Source organism: Mustela nigripes, chromosome 2 (genome assembly GCF_022355385.1).
Source record: "Mustela nigripes isolate SB6536 chromosome 2, MUSNIG.SB6536, whole genome shotgun sequence".
Lineage (NCBI taxonomy): Eukaryota > Metazoa > Chordata > Mammalia > Carnivora > Mustelidae > Mustela > Mustela nigripes.
This window is the reverse complement of record NC_081558.1, coordinates 137,887,630-137,895,088: the sequence shown is the minus strand read 5'-3', so window position 1 is coordinate 137,895,088 and position 7,459 is coordinate 137,887,630. Positions and strand designations below refer to the sequence as shown.

Sequence of the window (7,459 nt, the reverse complement as noted above, 5' to 3'; positions counted from 1 at the left end):
ACCATTGACAAATTCACCCTCCTCTAATAACAATAGCTATTCCATAGGGATCAATAAGAAAAAAAAAAACAAAAGTGAGCTGAAGGCCAGAGTAGCCTGCCTTCTTTGTGCCTCAGAACTTCTAAGGAGCCCGAGTGTAAATGATTTTATCCTTTCACATAACAGTTTCCTTCCTCCCCCCATACTCTTAGTTCTATTTCTCCCTGATTTTCACAGCATCTGTGAGGTCTCCCTTTTAAATGGCTCCATCCCTCTTGCTGCTTTTCAATATTCCTCCTGCTCCAAACCACCACGCCTCACTTCAACCATTTTAAGAACCTCTTCACTGTCTGCTTATGCTCTTAAACATTTCCTGGACCTACCCTTCAAGCCACAGCCAGATAGACATCCAGAGTGGCCCTTTTCTGAGTGAAGTAACACCACACAGCTGTCTTATTTCAACTCTCCAACAAGCATGCCCCCATAGGCTAACATCCGAAGTCTTCAGCAGCCTATATGGTCCTTTGTAACCCAGCCTCTGGCTCTGTCTTTTCCTTGCGGTGTACCTACTCAGGCTTGGCCCCTGTTTTCCCCCTCTGCCTGAAATGTTCTCCCTCAGACATTTTTATGGCCCACTCCATCATTTTTGGGTTCTGTTAATGCCACCTCCTCAGAGAAACCTTTTTGGACCACCTCATCACTATCTCTCTGCTAAGCCTGCTTCATTTCTTTTGGTAGCTTTGACCACAATCTTTGTGTAATATCTGTCTCCTCCAGTAGATACAAGCTCGATCAAGACAGGATCTCAGTTGTGCTCACCTCAGTTTGTTCAGGGCCTGGGTAAAAGCCAAGTTCTCAATAGATAATGAATGAATGTGGAGATCTTCTTTGTAGAAAACACTTTCCTCTGATTCTGCTTCTGTTTCTTGGTCCTCATTTGGTCTGGTCTTTGAAGGTTTTGACTTAATACTATGACCTTGCCTCTTGTCTGGCATGGAGCTAAATGTTTCTCTCCTTCATCTCCCACCATTTGTGATACTTTTATGGACTCCTTAAATTTAAATTTGTCCCAAGATTTACTCCTTACTCTCCTTTCCCTCCCTCTTCCTTTTCTCTATCTTTATTTCTTATCTTTGTGCAGATGAGACCCAATATTACTTTCAACCTAGACCTCTCTAAACTTAGTCCTTCCAGTACCTACTGGGTATCCTAAAGGCACCTCATATTTCATATACTTAAAAATTTCTTTCTCTCCCTACCTTTCTATGTGTTTTAACAGTACCATTATCTTCTTGGCTCCCAAGCTAGAAGTCTTAGAATCATTTTTTTATTCCTCTTTCAGACCCCTTTTCCTAGTGGTCACCAATATTACTGGATCTTCCTTCTAAATGGCTCTTAACTCTCTCCAGCTATTTCCATTCCCATAACCACTACCCATTGCCTGCCTGGCCAGAACCAGCTTGACCTCTTTGTTGGTTCCTTTCCTGCTTGGAGGCCCTTATCTAAGCCACCCCCCTGCCCCATCTCTGCTTCAAAAAGTCCCCTAGATTCTGCACCGGCAAGCGTCACTTCACTGATGACGATGCATTCCCAGTCTAGGTTAGGCTTTCTGCTTGTCCCTGTATTGCCCAAGACTCTCAACCCTGCTCTTAACTGGACGTCTAGAGGCCAGGTAGGCCAGACCACTCACTTCACAGCCTAGACCCCAGCTCCCATTTCTCAGAGCAGTGAAGGTTAAGGTTACTTCTTCACCAGCCCCTGCTTCCATTTTCCCCTCCTAATTCCTAGCTTCAGATAAAAGAATCACTTTTGAAAGAGTTGCTTTAAGCCTTGTCTACCCTACTATGAAATTAGTGGCACTCTATTTCCTAAATAATGGAGACAAAATTCCTCAGCTTGAAACTTAAGCTGGACTGTGGTCTACATTTTTTAGCCATAGAATTCCTAAAATGGTCCTAAGATACAAATGCATAAAGGGGCTGGGAAGGCAATAGGAGTGAATAATATATGGGTCCTGTATAACATGATAAGGAGTGGTGGAGACTGTGGCAAACAGGAGAGCCTGTGTCCTGTTTAAAGAGGAAGGCCAGCTCTTGGCACAAAGAAATTTGAGCCTAGGATTGCCAGATGTTCTGATTATTCTACAGAAACTAGAAATTTGAGGTTTTAGACAAAATTTCTGGAGTTTTAAAATGTTGGCCTAATATATATATATATGAATGAATATGGTACAGTACAAGTCATACTGCAGGCTGGATCTAGCCACAGAACCACCAGTTTGGAATTCACTCTCTATATCTCCCAAACCAGCCAAAAGCTCTGAACCCACACTTGTTAAAACAGTAATAATAGCAATAAGCAAGTGTTAGAACAGTGTTAAAGATCTAGCTCCAAACTGAGACCTTGTCTGGTATAATCAGAAGGAAAGAGAATTAGAATGGTGGTAATTTTCTCAGGATGTGAGTCAATGGCATTTGCTGCTTGGTCAGTGTATAACCTAAAACCATCCTGTAGCACCAGCCGAAATGACTCAGTTTATGAAAGCACAGACACAGCATTTCCCAACCTGGTGTAAGGTATATGAGAAATGCTCATTGTAGTAAATAGGTAGCATTTCTAGAGGCCAATAGGATACCATTCTTCAAAGAGTCTGTGTTCCAAACATTTGTTTATCAGGGTTTTGGTTTTTTTCAACATGGTCCCAGAAGCAATGATATACATAGGACCACAGAAGCAATACCACCAATGGATTACTTTATATTTCAATGAAAAGGGTGGCAAAGAAGGCTGTTGCAAGTGTATGGTGTGGTGGTTCAATCCTAGAAACTTCCTCTTTCCTGGTGGCCCTGGTCAGATACAGACCTCTGGTAGGCAGGCCTTCAAGGAGGAGCATGAACACAAGGGTTGAGAAGAGTGTTTCACAGCATGGTTTCTGAAGTCCCGCTAACCACACACCCTGGACTTGTCATTAGCATTGTCCCTCGAATGGCCCTCTTTGACACTGGGGGCTTTCAGGTTTGGCTGAAAGGAAAGAAGGTAAGAGCACAAATGTGGGGGAACATCTTTCCAGCTGTCCTGGAGCTGAAAGGGGCCACAGGACAAGGCAGTTTTCTTTTCTGACAAGGATGCTAGTGCAGTGAGGTTGCAAGTGGGAAGGGAACCACATCTGGAAATGTCTCTAACTTATTCAGGTCAAGGGTTTCTCTTAATTCCCCACTCCTCCCAGTCTTGCCTCTCCCCAGGAGTAGGCTGGAGGCATTTCCTTTACCTAGTATTTCACTCTTTCTCCAGAAGCTCAGCAAGTGAGGCTGACAGCACCCCAGGGGACTCCTACCATTTCCTCAGTCTCCAGGGAGATGCCTCCTGAATGAAAGAATCTAAAAAGAGATACACACACATTTATATATATGCCTTCCTGTTCTCTCAAGCACCAGAATATTTTCTGCTCTGTGCTCCCACACTCTACAGCCTCATTATCTTCTCTGAGATTTTTCTCTCCTTCCTCATACCACTGCCTCTGCTGCCGCCCCCACCACACACACACACACACACACACACACACACACACACGCACTTCTGCTGTTATCTCTGAGGGCTAGGAGAACTACTGAAAAGAGAGAAGCATTTCTAGAGCTTCATCTACCTCTCTTTGGTCTCAGCCTTGACGTATGAATACCAAGAAAGCTGTTCCCAGAAGTGTTAGAGGGAACATTGCTCTTTCCCCAACCCTATTAACTCTCCTCCAATCCCCCCATCAATCACTGACCCCATCACTCATTTCAAGGCTTCTTTTAAACCTAACTTTCTTCAGTCAAGACAGCCACAAAAAACTTTTCCTCCTCGCTTCTTTCCTATCTTTTGCTCCATTCTCCCATCCCCCTAGTTTGGGAGACTGTGCTGGTTTTTCTATTTTTTCCCAATTGGTGATATACAAAGCTTAGAATAAGACACCTCAGGGTGTTCAAAAAGTTTTGTACATTTGTTTGTAAACAGTATTTTAATTAATTTCCAAATAGTATGCTAAATGATTTTCCTCAACCTCCAAACCCCTCCTCAGGTGAAGTATCTTTAAATATAATGCAATGGACCCGATTGTTAATCTGAAAAGTACAATAAAAACACTATGAGAGCTCTTATTCCATTGCTGTCACCGTCCTTGGCACAACTCATCTCACTCAGATCTGCCTGGGAGAGTCTACTGCCATCTGCCACCATGACAAACTTCACAGTAGATCAGATCCGGGCCATCATGGAGAAGAAGGCCAACATCCTAAACATGTCCATCACTGCCCACGTGGACCACAGCAAGTCCATGCTGATGGACTCTCTGGTGTGTAAGGCCAGTATCATTGCCTCCATTGGTAATGGGGAGACCTGCTTCACCGACACCTGGAAGGATGAGCAGGAATGCTGTATCACATTGACCAAGAGGTCAATGGCTATCTCCCTCTTCTATGTGCTCTCAGAGAATGACTTGAACTTTATCGAGCAGAACAAGGATGGTTACAGCTTCCTCATCAACCTCATCGACTCCCCGACATGTGGTCTTCTCAGAGGTGACTGTTGCTCTCCATGTCACCAACAGTGCCTTGGTGGTAGTGGACTGCTGTGTGTGTGCAGACAGAGATGTTATCGTGGCAGGCTACTGTTGAGCGTAGCAAGCAGCTATGATGAACAAGATGGACCAGTCTCTGTGAAACTACAGCTGGAGCCCGAGGAGCTATGTGTTCTCAGGGCTGGTGTCCACTGGCCTGAAGGTCAGGATCATGGGGCCCAACTATACCTCTGGGAAGAAGGAGGCCGTGTCCCTGAAGCCCATCCAGAGAACAATCCTGAAGATGTTGCTGTTACATGGAGCCAACTGAAGATGTGTCTTGTGGTAACATGGTGGGTCTGGTGGGCATGGACTAGTTCCTGGTGAAGACTGGCACCATCACCACCTTTGAGCATGCCCACAATACACGGGTGAGGAAGTTCAGCCTGAGCTCTGTTGTCCAGGTTGGTGTGAAGACCAAGAATCTGGCCAACCTTCCCAAGCTAGTGGAGGGTCTCAAACAGCTGGCCAAGTCAGACCCTATGGTGCAGTGCATCACTGAGGGGTCAGGGGAGCATACCATTGCAGGAGATAGGGAGTTGCACCTGGAGATCTGTCTGAAGGACCTGGAGGAGGACCATGCATATATTCCCATCAAGAAATCTTGACCCCATAGTCTCATACTGTTAGACTGTCAGGAGTTGAATGTGCTCTGCCTGTCTGGTGAACTCTGTCCAAGTTCTCCAACAAGCACAACCAGCTGTACAAGAAGGCAGCTGTTCGTGAAGCCTTACCCTGATGGCCTGGCTGAGGATATTGACAAGGGCAAGAAAATATGTGTGGTGTGCACTTCGATGTCTACAGTGTGACTCTGCATGTGGACACTATCCACTACGAGGGTGGCCAGATCGATCCCTACTGCCTGGTGCTAACTTTATGCTAGGAGGCTGACCAGCCCTGGATCATAGACTCTATCTACCTTGTGGAGATCCAGTGTCTGGAACAAGTGGTTGGTGGCATCTATGGAGTCCTGAACAGGAAGTAGGGCCATGTCTTTAACAAGTCCCCAGTGGCTGGCACCCCCATGTTTGTTGTGAAGGTCTACCTGCTTGTGAATGAATCCTTTGGCTTCATCATTGGCCTGAGGTCCAACACTGGTGCTAAGACCTTCCCCAAGTACATTTTTTTTTTTTTAAGATTTTATTTATTTATTTGTCAGAGAGAGAGCGAGCGAGAGCGAGCATAGGCAGACAGAGTGGAAGGCAGAGTCAGAGGGAGAAGCAGGCTCCCTGCGGAGCAAGGAGCCTGATGTGGGACTCGATCCCAGGACGCTGGGATCATGACCTGAGCTGAAGGCAGCTGCTTAACCAACTGAGCCACCCAGGCGTCCCCCCCAGTACATTTTTGACCACTGGTAGATCCTGCCTGGGGATCCCTTCCACAGCAACAGCCACCCTAGCCAGGTGGTGGCTAGAACGTGCAAGTACAAAGGCCTGAAGGAAAAGTATCCCGGCCCTGGATAATTTTCTGGACAATTTGTAGGCAGCCCTCTCCACCACCCTGAGTGGGACTCTGCACAGCCCTTGCACCTGGCTGACAAATGACCATAACAACAAGCCCTCACATTCTCCATGACACCTTAAGACTGTCCAGACAGTGATGCTCCAACTGACAGGTGCTGGGCCACACTCAGTGCCATCACTCAACATGAACACTTGATGACATTTCTTTCGATATTTATTCCAAGATTCAGAAGCAATAGACATGCCCTGGCAGCAGAGACTTATTTGGCCGATAGGGAAGTGAGATGAGACATGCAACACTTTTTTTTTTTTTTTCCATTTCAGAAACTCAAATGTCCAAAAAGAAAAGGAAAAAAAAGGAAAGAAATATTAATGCACTGAGAGGTTTATTTTGGGTAAATGGCTCATAGTGGATTTTCTCCCAGAAAGAGGGAAGGAATAAGCAGATAGACCTTTTTCTTTGGACAGAAGCCAAAAGGCAGGAAACTTTGTGCGCTGTCACTGTAAGCACCTTCAGCCGTATCAGTGCCATTAGAATAATAAATTTGATGGTGACAAAAATCAAAACAAAATACTGAGAGTATCCAAAACCTGGAAACATAGATAAAATTGGGTTTTCATTGTACTTGTTTAGATTAACAATTAAGCCCACTATTTTAAACAGAATGATTCCTCACATGAAATGTAGTTGTAATTGAAAACAGAAATGTAAATTCCTCCTGTGTTTTTTTTATTATGTTCAATTAGCCAGCATATTAGATTTTGATGTAGTGTTCAATGATTCATTAGTTGTGTATCACACACAAGCACCCTGCCTATTTCCCTGTGATTTGAAAAAAAACTTAACAAGTAGACAATATGATTAGTACACATTCTCCATATAGTCTTTGGAGCTAAATGGATTAACATAAGAGCTATTTGTCTACATGTAAATCCTCTCATGAGGGTGATCAATTCAAATTCAGAGTAAGTTTATAATATATTTATCAGGATACACCAAAAATAAAGATGATTTTAAATTTTGCATTTTAATGAAATCCTAGAGACTCCAATGAGAAGTAGAAAAGTCATAGTGTCCTATTTCTCCTTTTCTCTAAAAATAAAATTCTTTTTACATAAATATTCTATCTATATTACACAATAAATCTAAATAATTGAGAGAGAACTTGTGCTCAGAATCTTGTCACCTCAGCAGAGCTAACTTATCATTTGACCCTGCTCCCTTCTAACTCTGGTGAATAATTACAATGGTGCATTCTCCCATCTTCAATTAACACTACCTCAAAAGCATATTCCATGTTGCTATGTAGTCTTTGTAATTTGAATTTTAATATCTACATCATATTTTTAATTATTCCCCAGTTGTTGGCCATTCATTTTGTAATCTTTTCCATAATAATTAACGCCATGGCTAATCTTCATT

At 43.8% G+C, this 7,459-nt stretch overlaps 1 pseudogene; it reads left to right on the top strand.

The window, feature by feature from the left end:
- Positions 1 to 4,192: 4,192 nt before the first annotated feature.
- Positions 4,193 to 6,055, top strand: LOC132010124 (elongation factor 2-like; annotated as a pseudogene).
- The last annotated feature ends 1,404 nt before the right edge of the window (positions 6,056 to 7,459 follow it).